The sequence below is a fragment of the Platalea leucorodia genome (assembly GCF_965183815.1).
Source record: "Platalea leucorodia genome assembly, chromosome: 1".
NCBI classification, from domain to species: domain Eukaryota; kingdom Metazoa; phylum Chordata; class Aves; order Pelecaniformes; family Threskiornithidae; genus Platalea; species Platalea leucorodia.
The window spans coordinates 116,528,814-116,545,835 of record NC_138823.1 but is presented as its reverse complement, the minus strand read 5'-3'; the positions used below and the strand labels follow the sequence as shown (position 1 = coordinate 116,545,835).

At 42.5% G+C, this 17,022-nt stretch overlaps 1 protein-coding gene across 3 annotated transcripts in view; it reads right to left on the bottom strand.

The window, feature by feature from the left end:
* The window catches only part of STARD3NL (STARD3 N-terminal like), a 35,684-nt gene extending 26,560 nt beyond the window's left edge, over positions 1-9,124 (bottom strand). For all 3 annotated transcript variants that reach the window (XM_082330166.1, XM_082330167.1, XM_082330168.1), the window contains exon 1: positions 9,057-9,124. The gene's annotated coding sequence lies outside the window, so the exon portion shown is untranslated. The remainder of the gene's footprint in view (positions 1-9,056) is intronic.
* Positions 9,125-17,022: the final 7,898 nt, after the last annotated feature.

Here is a 17,022-nt window from a genome sequence, read left to right as displayed (position 1 = left end):
CTATTAACAGCTCAGCAAAATCGAAAGTGAAAGTGTCACATGGAGGCAAGTTTAGGAAAAGGCAACACCCTTTCAGTTTAAAACATCAGAGAAAGCATATTTGCATAAAGTAACTATGCACACAAAGTAACATTGTGTCACAATTGCTGTTGAAACCTATTGAAAACAGTGTTTTTCATCTGTGTCTCTGACAACACAAAATACTGCCCAAGAATTCCCACCATTAACAGCTTTTCTGTGAAGGCTAAAAGAAAAAAAAAAATCTGAAAAATATTTTTTTCTTTTCAATGAGTAAAATACAATGACATGGCCAATACAGTGGCCAAGATGCTAAAGTATTGTGAAAACTACAAGGATTTCAGTACTAAATTAAAGTCTTTCCTGATGAGAAAGCTGATACTCAACTAATTCATAACAAAACAAAAAAAATAAAGCACTTCCTTGCCAAAAAGTTTCCTCATATAGAGGTAAATAAAACACACCAGTTCTTTACCTCTCCCTCTCCTTACCAAAGGAGTTATTTTCTGATAAAAGGACTTGCATTACTGCTTACGCTACCTGTTCATCTGTAGGAACACACTACATGGCGCAGTAAAAACAAAATTCCTTACAAGACCAGAGCTTAATATGGTAACTGGTATTATAATCCTAATGTTCAAATATTTAAGTTATACTTGAAGACAATGTCAGATAATTTTAACATACATTCGTGTAACATAAAACACAGCAATGTATAAGCATAACAGGCAACATAATACCTACAGGGAAATGGTCTTCAGGTCAGCAAATTCTGAGTCGGCAGCTTTTCAAGTGAGGAGGACCCTGGGCAGTCTCCCACCCGAGACCCAGTGTGGGCAGTATCCACCACACAGTGAATGGCCTGTCACAGATACTCCAGGATTTACCCAGTCAGCATAGTAAACCATGCCAGACCCGAGTTCACTGAACACATTCTCCGGAAGCAATAAAAGACCTCTGGGTCTGGGAACTGTCATACCCATTTGCTCTCCCACCATCACAAACTCCAACTTCATTCTTTATCCAGGCATAGACACAAATTGCTCTAGCCAACACCTTGGACAGAACATACAATTAACTGTAAAGACTGCTTTGGTATACCGCATATACAAAGTGTAATAAACTGAGAAAAATCTGGTATAAACCTGTATTAACCTGCAAGGGTATTAGCAGAATTCTCTCAATGTGTTTTCTGACAGTCCCAGCATAAACCCAGATTAACAGCCAACACAGATAAACCCAACTTCTCTGAAAATGACGTAATGCTGACTGTAAATTAGGGAAAAAAAAAAAATTCCCAAGGAGCTGGAGACTGCCTCCAAAGCTTACCTGGACACATTTTTTATACCATTCCTTACTATAAAGGAACCAAAACCATACTGCTGACACAATTCCTCCCTCTTCTGTTTATATAATGGAAAGAACTAATTTTCATGAAATCCGCTTGTAGTGAGCACATTACTAGTGACCTCCTGATAGTCATTGCTCCCTTTCCTGAAGGGCACTTAAATCCTTTCCAAGCTGCACTCATTCTGTCTCTAGCTGTAACACATCATTGCCTCAGAAGCATTTTAAGGTTTCAACACCCTTAAAAATACTTCTCAGTTAATCTGAAGTAATGTTCTGTTTGAAACAAATGTTCCTTAGTAAACATGAGGGAATATTTAAAAAAAATAAGCAGAGCATACATTTGGGGAAATACACCATTTTAATTTCAAAGCTGATTCAGTTACTTGATATCATAACCTGATCTTTAAAGTACAGAATTTGGAAAATGCAAATATCTCCAGATGCACTTCCATCCTGCAAATCTGGGTTTTAGCTAACCAAGAACCAGTATTATAAAGCCCTTGAATTTCACAACCACAAAATGTTAGTCTAGAGACTGGTCAACAACAGTCCACTACCTCCTACACATTGACATGAATAGCATAAGCAGAATAAAAAGACAGTTTCACATAAAATCTGGCTGACATGAAGCAGGCACACAGTTACAGAAAATGGGGAGAATGAAAACTCAGTAATTTGTGTAGCCACACAATCAGAGAAATGTTGGTTGGAAGGGACCTTTGGAAGTCATCTAGTCCAAGCTCCTCCCGAAAGCAGGACCAGCGCTGGACTTGACCAGTGCTAATACTTGATCAGTTGAGGGTCTCAACAGCAGAGTCTTGAAAACCTCTAACAGTTTCTCTGTGTAACATGTGCTAGTACTGCACTTACTCCTACAGAGAGTTTTCCTCCAGTTCAACCCAAGTCTCCCAAGCTGCCCCTTGTCAAGCAACCTCCATCAGTTGCGGCTTTAAGACTCAAGCTCAGCTGCACATATTGGTTAGCCAAAATTCAGGCATGAAAGGAAGCCATTAAAAAAACAGACTTGCCATAGCAAAAATTAACCTGCAATTATTTTAAGACAATTCCAGCCTTTCCTGAACTTTCAGTTTCAGAAAACTAGCTAAGACTTGTTAGGAAATCTTATTGGCATAACTCTTGATATCTAACAATACTCAGAGGTTTATATGACCACCTGAAGACACCTGCCCTACACATAGCATTAGCCTTTATAGTCATGAGAAGTTGCCTAATGAGTGATGCATCGTGTAGTTTATAACTGTGCTTACTCCTTGACACATTAGATCAGAGACACAGCATCTGAATCTTGAATCAGATGAAAAAAATCTGATGTTGTACTTATCCAAATTGACCGAACATATCTGTTTTCCTACTAACAGCATATGTAGGAATTTTAAGACTACTCTGTATCCTTTCTCTACAGATGTTCTTATTCCAGTTAGAGCACAAAGTCCACAAAAATACTTTGTTTTTATAATCTCTAGTTTTAAAATAGGGAGACAGAAATTTTTAAACTATATAAATAGGAACACCATGGTACTGGACATGCCTATGCGAAACTAAAATCTACTGAATAATAGAGGACTACAAAATAACCAAATACAAGCTAACAGAACAGTGGTTAACATTTGGAAAGACGACTAAAATAGGAAAGATATGTCATTTTCATTGACACATGACATTCTAGTTAACATTCAGGTCACATTATATCATCACAAGACCCAAACATAGAACCACCATTTACAGAATTAAAAGCAATTCCTTCAAATCAATATTAAGTAGGCTGTGTCTGAGGAGCAGGCACAACTTAAAACTCATGGCTGCACGCTGCACCAAGAGGCCCAGGCTCTGAATAGCGAGACTAATTAGTATCAACCAACATGAAGGTACCAAATACCACCCGAAGAAGCCTAATGCTAAAAAAATGGTACCATAGATAGCAATTTCAATAACTGTTCAGTCCAAAGAAAGTTTTCCCTCAACCAAAAAGTCTGTCCTTTGCTGTTCTGACTTGCACAGGATTGTATTTCCTTTACATTTCATTTGTCTTCTGTGGCTCCCTTCCTCTCCTCTTCCGCTTTATTCTCCTGAAATTCTTGCAAATGACTAAAGCACACCTTCCTACTCTGTCTGTAGGATATGGTCAGCCAGCTCCACAATGCCTACTCCAATGTTCACTCCAAGAGAGATTTCATCTAGTTACACAGTTAAAGATATACCTTATCTTACAGTCTATCCTCTAGACTGAGTTCCTAGCTAGTTATTTACGGGGCGGGGGGGGGAAGCATTTAGATAGTGTTGCATTCAACAGGCACTGGAGACTTTAATCAAAATATGACTGAAAAATTCAATCTGATGCACGCCCACAAAATTCCCCGAACACAAGCACAAGATACTGCGTGTAACTTTTTGGCAATACTCTAGATTTTCAATTAAGCAACACAGCAGGAATTACAAGTTACAAATATGCAACAGATTTAAAGACTTCCCATCGGAGGGGCAGGGCAAGACTTACCAGCATAGAGGAGAGAACTCCTTACAAAGAGTTTGGCTTCATCTGAGTGTTCAGAACTAGAGTAGCTCTGCTTGACCCTGAAGTAGCAGCTCTTACCTATCCCTCAGGCTAAAAGAGCACTTCTTATCCAGCATGCAAGATAAATACACCAAATATACTTGAGTACAGCTTGTATGGCATACAAATTACTCTTGTATTTATAATGCTCATCTGGTTTCATACTGATGAGCCCTGAAATAACTTATCACCAAGATTTTGAAAGATACATCACAAAGCAGATGGCTAGATGTCAGACAAAAACAAAGCAAGAAGAGCAAATAAACTTGCCTTGGTTAGAAAGTGAATGGAAACACAAGTATCTGTGCTTTTGTTAGCAAATTAATGTTATTTAGTTTTGCCTACTTCCTATTATTTCTTTCACATAGGGTTTAAGTTTTATTTTCTACAAAATGATTACACAGCTTAATTCTAAAGTAATTCTATTTACTTAAGTAAGAACTGTATTTGAAAAATATTTAGATAACTTCTCCCTGTTAAAAAAAAAAAAAAATCCACCAGGTTTGTTTTTGGTTTTGTTTTTTTAAGTTTCCTTGAGAAATATGTTTCCCCAATTTCCTATGCTCTTATGGTGACCTAACAAAAGTAACAGGGCAGCTGCTCACATTCCGCATTTCATTTGTACTGAACAATATTTTTCTCAGAACAGTGGAAGAAGGTCCTGAAGAGTGCAGGACGCAGTTTGCAAGGTAAAAGGAGAAAGAAAAAAGTAAGTCAATCTTTTGGGTCAGTAGGACATCTGAGGGAACAGCAACATCACCTTCCCCCATCCCAAGAGTGAGACTCACAGATTAAGAAAGTCAAATCAAAGTGCTCCAACCTTGGACTAATTTTTCCCTGCAGCTGAAGAAGCCCTGCTACTGAGCAGTGTCCTGCAGAAAGCTGCTGTCCTTTCACAATCACTTCACTACTTCTACAAGAGCTGAGAAAATGGCAGAGTAAAGAGCTTGTAAATCCGCTGTCGGCATTGCCTTACTTTTTATCTCCATTGCCACTTTCCTCTCCGGGTTCCTTTGTAACAGCATATCCCAGACTTTTTACTTCTAAAATGAGCAAGTAAGACTTTGTGCCTCCACATGAGTATGCTCAAACCAGGCATGGGAAAACGCGTATGAAAGAAGAGTTCTTCAGAGTTAAACCAAAGTGACTTTGAAAATATACTCCATGCTGAATTCATGACACACTTGACAACACACTTGCCCGAACACAAAATGTGTCGAGTTCAGCTTTTGTTTACTCAAGAGCGTGATCTTAAGTATGCAACTATATTCTAAGTAAAATACTAAAAACTAACATACAAAAGGATGCACCGTAGCACATTCCAAAGGTGTGCCTCAGATCTCAGCTGCACTCAAGATATTTAACCACTGCAAACCGCAAAACTTAACTGTGGGCGTTTTATCACTGTTATGTTCTTAGAACATACAAAGAACAAGTATCTCAGTTACACAACTGATGACACATCATGCCATTTGAGACCAATACATTCTAATTGATAGTATTCACTTAATTAATTAATTACCAAAACTAAGTTATGGTTTTCCTAAAAATGAAACATCACCTCTTTTTTGGTTTAGATGTTCTAAACTAGTCTTGCCAAAGACCTGAAACTACGTCAGGATTTTAAGGTTAAATGCAACCAGCTCCCTGCAGTTATATTAACACATATATACAGTATTTTTGTATATTTTATGTATATGTACACACACCGGTAACATGCAATAGCTGCATGCAATAAAAAATTTTTAAAAAAAAAGAACAAAAAAATACTGATTTCTTGCAAAGGCAGGGAGGCAGGAGAAGTAGGCATAAAGGGGAAGTGATACAAAGACAGAGAAAAGACAATTAAAAAACCTCCACCGAATCTGATCTTAACTCTTCTTCACATCTATTACCTGCTCTCTGAAGCTGACTTTGTAGCCCACCCAAGACCAGCTCACAGAAATAAAGATTTCACTGCAAATTTTACTCCACTAAGCACTAAATACTAAGCAACAAGGGCTTATAATTCATTCAGTTTCCCAGAGTTAAAACAACTGTCGGCCAGATAAACCTTTTAAGTATCAAAAGCCTATCTATTTTATCATGTCAGCATTTCTCTAAATACAAAATACAATTCTTTAAAGAGACCAAACATCTTACTGATTCCCTTGAAGATCAAGCATGATACTGATTTATTACATAGGATACTCATACACATTTTTTTTCTTGTTTGTTTTCTCCAATTCAACAACAAACATATGGCCCAGGGCTGCTAGCCAGATACTACTTGGACAAGAAAAGCTCTTCTTTTGCTAGCACAAAATTGCAGCACTCTTCCTGAAATATGTCAGTCATTTTATGTATTAGTGGGAAACACTCAGGATTCCGTCACCCCCTCAAAAAATATTCAACAAAATGGTGTGAAAGTTTTCTCCAGGCAAACTCAAGCCCTGGAAATTCTTCAGAGCTCTTAAGAAATACAGTATTTTAAGAAACTGACATCCATTTTAGAATACAAGATAAACTTTTGTAAGATTTTTCACTCTTAACTCCTATTTTATAGCTCTTGAAGATGCTTCAAAACAAAAGGAAGTATCAGGTTTTACATTTTACCTCAATTTTTCTCCTTAGAAGGCTTAAAGGACATTGTAAGGAAATAATTACCCAGTCCAAGCAGCAGCAAATTCTAGCAAAGATCTACATCTGAACCTTCAGCATAAAATGTTTATTCTAACACACCTCTACATAATTCATCTAGTTTTTCTGTCAGTGCTAGATAGAAATTAACTGTGATGCTGTTTGAGGGCTTCAGCTGATGACCGAGTAGCTGATCTTAACATGAAAAGCATGTCATTACAAGATATACATTTGGTTCTTTACTAAGACTATTTTTTTTCAACCTTTCATTTTTAATCTTACTCCTAGCTGAATTTAACACAGCAAGGCAGAGAGGTAATATACAAGTTGTCTTTTAACCCGATCACTAAGGATTTCAAATTAAGAACAGATTTTTAGCGGATACAGTTAAATTAGAGAACATTTAACAAGCAACACATCTGTGATCCTTTGAAGTGACTCAGCTAAGTTGCTGGATGCTGCTGGCTAACCATGTGAAATCACAGCTTCTGCTGTCACAAGTGTGATTTACCATTACCGCGTCACCAATCTCTTCTGCAAAAGCACTGATAATATTGTGCTTGCTCACTTAATTCAGTGAATGAAATCCATTAATCCTGCTTACTAGAAATTAGGCTTGGCCCTGTAAAATATTTCAACAAACACAGTTATTAAAACATATGTTTAACTAGGATAGTCCGACAAAGTTTAAAACGGTAAAGTCTAAATAAATTCTTCTGTGTGAATGAAGGCCTAGAACAATTGTGTTAAACTCATTTTGAAAAACTCATGGCTAAATACTTGAGAATTTATGAAATTAGAATGCATCACATAATGAAAACCACATTCTGTCCCAAATGCACCAAAAATAATGCCTAATCCATCTGAACTAAGAGTTTAGTGATTCACAAATTTCAGCGTTGTTAAAAAGGTCAAATATTTCTTTCTTGACATACCAAGTCTATAAAGAACAACATTCATCCTGAAAAAGTCTAACATGCAAATAACAGAAAAATACTTAAAGTTAAGGATCTGTGTCATAACAAGAGGACCACTGGTGCATTTTACCCAAAGTATCTGGCCCTGAACACTATCAACAAACAAAAACCCAATCACTCTGCATCTGGCCTACTTAAAACTGCAAAGCTGATGAAAAACATCTACTAAAAATAATAACAACCCTATTGGCTTATAAATAGAAATGAGCTTTCTCACAATGTTGGATTGACTAACAATCCTCTAAAACACTAGGATTTCCAGAACAAAATAACAGCTCTCATAGCAGTTAATGCTCAACACAATCTAACATCACATTATAAAAGCCAAGATGACAAACACACATAATAAAATGTACTGGCAACACTATGCAGAAATACTGTGATGGCCTTATACCTCTAAGCACACTAACATGATTTAAAAAAAAAAAAAAAAACAAAAGCAAACCTCTTTCTTCAAGTTTAGTATTTGTGGTGAATAATTTCCATGGTAAAGTCAATCGCTGTATCTCCTTACACCTGACCACCATGAAACTGGGAACTGACTCAAAAGCTAGCACTTCATCAATGAGTAACTTTAACGGCCAGTGGAGACCAAACTGCTGTAAGCTTAACCAGTTCGCTCTGCAGATGTACCAGTGCAACCCTTAAGATATATGCAAAACGTTACATTTCAAGAACGAACGACCCACTTTTAATTCGGATGCTGAAATCGGGCAGTGCTTCTCCAAAGTTGCCTAAATTCAGTCGGACGCTAAAATTAAACCTCAGCGTAACATTTCCCTGTGACGGAAACCAGAGCTTTGCGCGCCCTGGTTTGTTCACAGCGTTATCAGCAGGACAGACGGGTCACTGTACCTCCGTGAAGATGCATCTGCCGGAGCAGGACCTCAGCAAGACGGGGGCAGCAACCCTCCTCCGGCCTGCAGCTCCGCCGGCGGAAGGAGCGGTGCCGGGCTCCGCCGCTGAGCATCCCCGGAGCCCCCGCAGGCAGCCCCTTCCCGGAGAGGGGACCCCTTCCCGGAGAGGGGACTCCCGCCCCGCCCCGCCGCCTCCCGCCACGTGACCTCCTTCTTCTTCTTCCTCCTCCTCCTCCTCCTCTCCCCGCCCCCGCCAAGCGCCGTTTCTCTCCCCCCCCCGCCCCAGCGGGGCAGCGGGCGCCGCACCGGGGGGCACAAAGCCGTCCTGAGGGAGCGGGCCGCCCCCGGCCCCCCTTCAACCCCCGAGGGAGAGCGGCGGCACCGGCGCGGGAGGGAGGGGACGGGGGGGGAAAGGAGGAGCAGGGTCGCAACGGTGGCGGCGCCGCGCGCTGCCCCGCCCGCCCGGGCCGCCCTCGCGCCGCTCCCCTCAGCCGCGGCCTCCGCGCCGGGGCGCCGGTTCCCGCCGGAGGCGCGGCCAGGCCGCCCCTCCGCCAGTACCGCGCCCGGCGTCCCTCCGGCCGCTTCCCTTCCCTTCCCCTCCCCTCGCCCCTTCCCCTCGCTCCCCGCTGCCGGGCGAGGGGCGGCACCGGCACCGACCCTTACCCTGGGGGCGCCGCTCCGGCCCGAGGGAGCGAGCCCGCGCCGCGGCCAGGCACCGCCGCAGGCCCCGGGGACTGGCGGGGCGGGGCGCGGCGCGGAAGGGGGCGGAGCCGGGGGCGGAGGGGGCGGGGCCTGTCCCGGGGGCGGCTCAGCCCTTCACCCCCCGGTGGGGCGGCAGCGGGTCGGTTAGACCTTAATTAAGCGCGAGGGAGGCCCGCGCCGCCCCCGGGGTCCCCGCGCTGTCGGCTGTCGGCTGTCGGTGGGGGCTGCGCCGCGACCCGGCCCGGCCGCGGTGCGAGGGCTCGGAGGGGGGGGGGCAACAAACGGCGCTGGGGGCGGAGGCCGGGCGGGGCGCGGGTGGCCCAGGCGCGGCCGTGCGCCCCGCCGTGGGGGCTGCTTGGCTTCCAGTGTGAGCACCCCCGAGTGGTAACGAAGCGATGGAAACGAGCAGTGGGGCTGACTGGCTGCCGTTGGCCCGACTGCCGCTCAGAGTCCTGCGTCCTCTCGTAGCAGAGTCCTTGTATTTGCAGAGGTTTGCGCCAGAAAATCCAGCCGTGGCTGGCATCCTTCTGAAAATACGACAGAAACTCAACGAACCAGCCGCTTAAGAAAACCATCCTTCCCTTTGGGGAAGCACGGTTTCCGTCCTTACTGAAGCCCAAAGCTTGTCAAATGCTTATATATGTCGTAAGGTTTGTCTGCAGTTCAGTGTTGCAGGCCAGATCCCTGATACATCTAACAAAAAACGTACAGAGAGAATGTGCTCTGCTGCACATATCAAGTTATACAGAAAAAGGAAGAGTGAAATAAAATTCGTCGCGGCTCTCGCGTTACAGCAGGGAAACGGGGGAAGAAGGACTAAAGGAGAGGTCTAGGAAAAAAGCCAGTGGTCGCCCACCCCACCCTGCCTGGCTCCGCGAGACCCCACGCGTCTCCGGGGAGCTGCAGCGAGGTGGTGCCGACTGCTGGGGTGTTCAACCTGGAGTCAGAACACAGCTGAAAACAAGTCCCCTAAGCGCTTCATATAATAAAAAAGATTACGCTGAATGATAGCTAGAGGTGAATCGCTTCACCCTTGTTCCACAAACCCAGAACTTGCAATAAAATGCCCTGCCCACTACTGCCTCTCGTTAATGGGAAGGGAGAGGAATTCCTTTAGCTGTGAGGAAAATCTTACAAGATCTCTTTTTCTTTGCTGATCATTTTTTCTTAATCAAAGTCTGTAAACGTGCAATCACTTTACTCACTTTTATGCTTTTAGCCCATGTTAGTTTACTTTGATTATCTTTGGGTTTTTTCAGAGTTATTGTAAGATCACCTCAAGTTTTCAGGCAGGTAGCTATATTTTGGATTTATTGTTACTTTTCATACAACTGCAAAGAGAAAGGCTTTTGAATCTCAGTGACAACCCGTATTTAAATTACCTGTCTCCAAATAGTTTTGATACAAGTTGTTTAACACATTGCAAAACAAAAGCAGCAGCCTTCTGTCACTGCATACATTGAAATAAATTTATCTTGAAATAAAGTGTGGTTGACATTTAGCTGAACAGATTAGGAGCACAATTTGTGAAAACACGTGAAAAACCACTGTTATTCAGGCCTTAGGAGTGGTTATCAAACTATAAAAAAGCCCAGTGTTACATCTTGAAAATACAGCCAAGCTCAAAAAATAGAGGCCAGCTTTCAGCTAGCTAAAGCTTATGCAGGCTGCGTGTAACCATTAGCATCACAAGTAAAGCAGAACTCTAGATATTCCTGCACATTCCTGTTGGAACAAATTGGTATAAACCAATGAAGAAACATAATAGTTACAACCAGCTCAGACTCAGATCTGATAGCCATACATATTCACAGGACCAGGCAGCTGGCTGGTTAATGGTAAAAAGGAGATCTGGCTGTAAGGAAAGGACTAAGTAGAAGGTGATTAGATTGTAGCTCCAGAATGGCTGTTCTATTTTGTAGTTATGCTAGATATAGTATTAGAAGAATAGCAAAAAAACCCAAACCTAAATTCCTGAAAATGTAGAAGTAATGTAAAGTAGCACTGAGACCAACAGAGGACATTTAGCAGTGTAGACTCAGAAAAAATGAGCTAAGCATGGGCTAATGGGCAAGTTTTTCCAGGCTGTGCAGAGGTATTTTCCTAACCTTCAGTGGATCTGGGTGTAGGGAAGGAGAGACAATGTTAGATCATGTAAGGAAGGACTCTGCAGTTTCTTCAATAGTGGTTTATGAACAGAGGCATGTCTCTCCGTCCTGGTGCTCAAGTTTGAACGTGAGCAACTGAGTTTTGTGTGCAGGCAATGGAGCGCCTGCTCCACCTTCCAAAGGAGTGGAGCAGGTTGCACGTAGGTCTCGGACAACATTCCACTTAAATTGTCACCTTGGACCATGTTCACGTGTGCCTATTACAGGGCATTAAGGAAAGAGTGTCTGTAATCTTCTGGAGCAAGAGAAATGGAAAGAGAAGCACAGGGTCAGGACTCATAATTTACATCCTAAAGCCTTCCTCATTCAGTTTTCCTCTGCTTCTACATAAGTTCCTATTTTCAGTCTTTAGGTCTGCTCCCACTGTAAAAAGTGTGTAGCAATAATAGCTTCCTTGGTGGAATAAGTAGCTGGCAACCAGGACAGCTTCATATTTTTGCATGTTCTTAACATGCTCATTCTCGGCTTTATATTCTTTCTTTCTGGGGAAAGACCATTAGGTTTCAGTACTTCTCTGAGTGCTAAAGGAATCCTAATTCATACTCAAAAGTGCTGTCTCTTCTTGACAGATAATAGGTGAAATCTAATTAAAGCCACTGGATGTAAATTGCTATCTAAAGATTCCTCAGCCTTAAGCTGTGGCAAGGGTAGGGCAAGAGGGATACCAAATAGACGCAAATATACCTGAGCTCTTCCTAATGCTGCTCTTTAGAAAGAGAATGTGTCAGTCTGCTGCAATGGTGGAGGGGAGTTTGGGAAGGAGCAAGATGGCCCTCTTGTCCCTTGGCTTTGCCAAGGGATGGGTTGTGGTATAGAGCTTCTTAGCCTGTGCTGGATCTGGAATATGGGTCTCCTTTTCAGCGTGATCTCTCACCCAGGGCAATTAGCAGGTCTAAAGGCAGGGTGTCTCAGCTAAAACAGGGCACTGCTCTTTGCTGTCTACGCTGGCTTTGGGACATCAGTTAATTGTTCTCACGGCAGATAATGCTCTAAGGTGAAGCCTGGGCGCTGCAACAGTTATCTCTGATATGCCTCATTACATCAAGTAGATGGATGTAAGATGAGCCACTTTCTGATGTAAGAGTCTCAAGTATTTCTCGGTAAACAGCCGAAATGAGTCGGTTGATTCCTGCAACAGAACACAGACAAATAATCCTGTAGTTAAACATAGTGTCTAAAGACAGACTCTAAGATTTACGAAGCCATTACACCCCCAAATCTCTTTTGAAATCAAAGGAACCGATCTGCTTAAATACATTTAAGGATGTGATGGGACGTTCATATTCCTGTGCATGACTGGTTCTCAAACCTCAAGCTGCAAACCCACCACCGAAGACATCCCTGGCTAGCTGGGAGTTAACACCTCTGCTTCTCTAGCTGCTAAGCTCTTAATGTCTATTTCTGCTTCAAGAAAACTGAAGCAAATAGATAACACGGGTAGGATGTGATTAAGTATTTCTATAATAGAGCAGGAAGAAAAAAATCTCTTGACTAAGAAATTATGAAGCGAGTATAGAGTTAAGGTTCTCACATAACTTATCTATTACACTTCAATGTTAAAGCTGATGTTAATGCTTTCTTCCATGATGTGGTTCAAATTAAGTGAACGCACCACCCAGTGTAGGAACTGTAAGCTCACCCTGTGGCAAGAAAATGACTAAGCGAAACCGAGAGCCAAACTCCAACCATTTGTCAGGCATTGAAACAAAACACATTCTTTTTTAGATCTTTTGTCAGGATGACGTGATGGTATTAGTGCAAGCAGTAATTGCTGCTTAATATTCAGCGCAGTAGCTGAGCAGCGCTGTTCAGCATGTTTCATAACAATACCATATTAAAAGGCTGACGTGCCAGTTTTGCAGGCACCTTTTGCATGCCCTGAAATTAGATACCTCCCACCTACACTTGTTTTCTCAAATGCTAAAAGCACCCAAATTTCTAACATGTGCATGAATCAAATTTTATAACCCTGTGCTCTAAAGAGAACCTCTCCTTCCCTGGAAAAGAAACAACCCCCCAAGTCCCACTCTCTCTGATGTTAATGGGAGCTTTATTTGGCTGAAACCCACAGCAGTTTGCTAGTCAGCTCAGTGACAGAAATGTTCTTCACTGAGCTCTTGCCCATCATCAAAGCAAGACAAATCCTGTCTTAAAGATAAGAGCTTATTCACTTGGGAGGAAGAAAGAAATGTTTATACTTCAGTTTTAAACAAAAGACCACTTTGAATTTCTGTTCGCTTTTGGAAAGTGCTTTGAGCACACAGAATGCTGCCGGGCCATTTCACAGCCAATTCCTCATTTTTTGGCCATGCACACTCATCAGTCCTATCTCTCTGCAAACTCTTTGTCTTTTCCACTTCGACTGCCCTATCTTTCTAATGCGTATTATTATTTTCTATTAATTTTCCCTCAATTCCTCTCTGTTCCATCTATAGACGCCCTGTTTCTATATATGACTTTTTCAGATTGCACTTCCTTTTTCTTTTAGATCGAGTTCCTCTGCCCCAGGAAAAGTGTTTTCACCCACAGTTAGAGCTTCTGAGTTTAATGAGAGCAAAAATGAGCAGTTTCAAACATTTAATGGAGTTTTTTACAGTTTCTTTTCCCTAGAAACTGATGATAAACCCTCTACGTGTACCTAAAACTATCTTGCTATCTTTATCAAAAACCTTCTATATGAAATCCTTATATACATCAATAATTACCCCAATTTAGCTATTGTTTTGTGCATAAACTACTATATATACACTCGACTCTCGATCTGCTTTATTCTCTTTTATCTGGTTGTATGTATTTCTGGGTTTAACTGTCCATGGTTTCCACCAAAACAAGTTCCTTTATGCATAGAAATATATGTCTACTTGGACTACTTGGACTACTTGTCTACTTAGACTACTTGTCTACTTGGACTTTAGTAAGGCCTTTGACACTATCTTCCACAGCATTCTCCTGGAGAAGCTGGCTGCTCACGGCTTGGATAAGTGCATTCTGCGCTGGGTTAAAAACTGGCTGGACGGCCGAGCCCAGAGAGTGATGGTGAATGGAGTCAAATCCAGTTGGCGGCCGGTCACGAGTGGTGTTCTCCATGGCTCAGTACTGGGCCTGGTCCTGTTCAATATCTTCATTGATGATCTGGATGAGGGGATCGAGTGCACCCTCAGTAAGTTTGCAGATGACACCAAGTTGGGTGGAAGTGTTGATCTGCTGGAGGGTGGGAAGGCCCTGCAGAGGGACCTGGACAGGCTGGATCGATGGGCCAGGGCCAACTGAATGAGGTTCAACAAGGCTCAGTGCTGAGTCCTGCACCTGGGTCACAACAACCGCATGCAACACTACAGGCTTGGGGAGGAGTGGCTGGAGAGCTGCCTGGCTGAAAAGGACCTGGGGGTGTTGGCTGACAGCCACCTGAACATGAGCCAGCAGCATGCTCAGGTGGCCAAGAAGGCCAATAGCATCCTGGCTTGTATCAGGACCAGTGTGGCCAGCAGGACCAGGGAGCTGATAGTGCCCCTGTACTCGGCATTGGTGAGGCCGCACCTGTGTTCAGTTTTGGGCCCCTCACTACAAGAAGGACATCGAGGTGCTGGAGCGTGTCCAAAGAAGGGCAACGAAACTGGTGAAGGGTCTAGAGCACAAGTCTTATGAGGAGCGGCTGAGTGAGCTGGGGTTGTTTAGTCTGGAGAAGAGGAGGCTGAGGGGAGACCTTATTGCTCTCTACAACTACCTGAAAGGAGGTTGTAGCGAGGTGGGGGTCGGTCTCTTCTCCCTAGTAATGAGTGATAGGACAAGAGGAAACGGCCTCAAGCTGCGCCAGGGGAGGTTTAGGTTAGACATTAGGAAAAACTTCTTCACTGAAAGGGTGGTCAAGCATTGGAACAGGCTGCCCAGGGAAGTGGTTGAGTTTCCATCCCTGGAGGTATTTAAAGAACGGATAGATGTGGTGCTCAAGGACATGGTATAGATGGACTTGGCAGTGTTAGGTTAACGGTTGGACTCGATGATCTTAAGGGTCTTTTCCAACCTTGACGATTCTATGATTCTATGATTCTATGTTTCTATATATCTAGCAATGTTAACCTTAGGAATATGTGTATGTGCTTGTAGGACCAAATAAACATCTGGTAGTTTCATGAAGCTTTAAAAGGAAGGCATTATTTTTGTCATTCTTGTGACCAGACTTATTGAAACTAAAACATTTAAGTGAAAAATGAGAAGTACAAATTAGAAAAACAAAAAACCCACCACCCTAGGCCAGAGATTTTGTGTGACCCTTTGATACATTTTATTCCACTAAAAGAGGAAACATGTCCAGATTACTGTACAGAAACTGCCCTGCAAGCAAGACAGGGTTTTTCACCAAACTGAACTTTACCCGAGAAGTATTTATAATGCTTATTCTGCAAAGTTTGAGACAGCAGACCAACAGAATTAAGCGCAGTTGCAACCTTCAATAAACAAATTTACAGTTATGGTATTATCATTTTGACTATCATCATCTCAGTAGACAGCCAACACTTCTCAGGTTTTAGACTTACGTGTTAAAAATGTAGTACTAACAAGAGAGTAACTGCTTCCTGGATAATTTGCATATTTGCAAAGTCCTTTGCCCCCAGTTATGTCCCATAACATTTTCTGAACATAAATACACTGAAATCTAAGGAAATAATATGTATTTAAAGTACCGTCAGTTCTAGAAACGTTGAAAATGCTGATACATTGCTTCAGCAAAAGGGTTACTTAAAAGGGTGTTTTGACAAAAGCTGTGCAAGACCATTTGAAAGGGGTGCTGAAATAGCTGCTGTCCAGTTTTTTCACCTTAAATGGCCGTAGAGTGAGTAGGTCCCTCTAGCCCTTGCTTCCTCCCCCCTCTTCCTCCTCTCTGTTTTGCTTTATGGATGTTCTAATAGGAACACTGCTAACATCAAATACGTGGTTCCTGTCTGAATGACAAATATTTTTCAGAACAAAACATTTGCAGGGAATTCTAAGTGGATGAAAAAGTACTAAATCATGCAAATAAAAAATGAGACAAGCAGAATTGTGCAAGTGGCAAGGAACTCTGAAAAATTCAAATGACTAAACCTTGTACTTTGTTTTTTTCCTCCATGCTTTAGCACATGACCACATAAGTGGATATTAGATTTTAAAATACCTGCAGTCCTTTCTCCCAAAATAATATACAAAACCCCAGCAGAATAAACTGCAGAATCCACCTTTTAATTTTCTGTAATCAAATTTAACAAAGCTTGTGTATTCTGTTCTTTTAACTCGCTCCTATCTGAAAGATGTCATGTATTCCTTTCCGTCTCTTTTACTGTTCCCACAACTGCAGGTTCTTGTGAAATTCCCATGCAGTTTGGGTTTGTTTTCTAAAGCAATATACACGGACCTCATGCAATGTATTGGGTGCATTTTCAGTTGAATCTAGTTAGGTGAGTCGCTCAAACCTGAGAGGCTCTTTTTGAAGCTACTGTTCAGGACCTTTGCTGGCGTGGCCCCTGCTTCTTCAGATGAGACCCTTGCAAAGCCCCTTTTGGCTTGAGGGAGATATAAAGCCTATCAGAGCCACGCTCAAGGTGCGCAGGAAGGATCTGTCAGGCTGCTCAGAAATGTAATGGTCCCTCAGCCTGGATGGATACAAGCAGGACCCTGGTCCTTTGCAATTGTCCTCCCAACAAACTCAGGGGAGATGCTTTTTTATTTTTTTTTTTCCCTTTTTTGGCCATCAGCCCGTTTCTGGTGAGTGCGGACCAGAGACC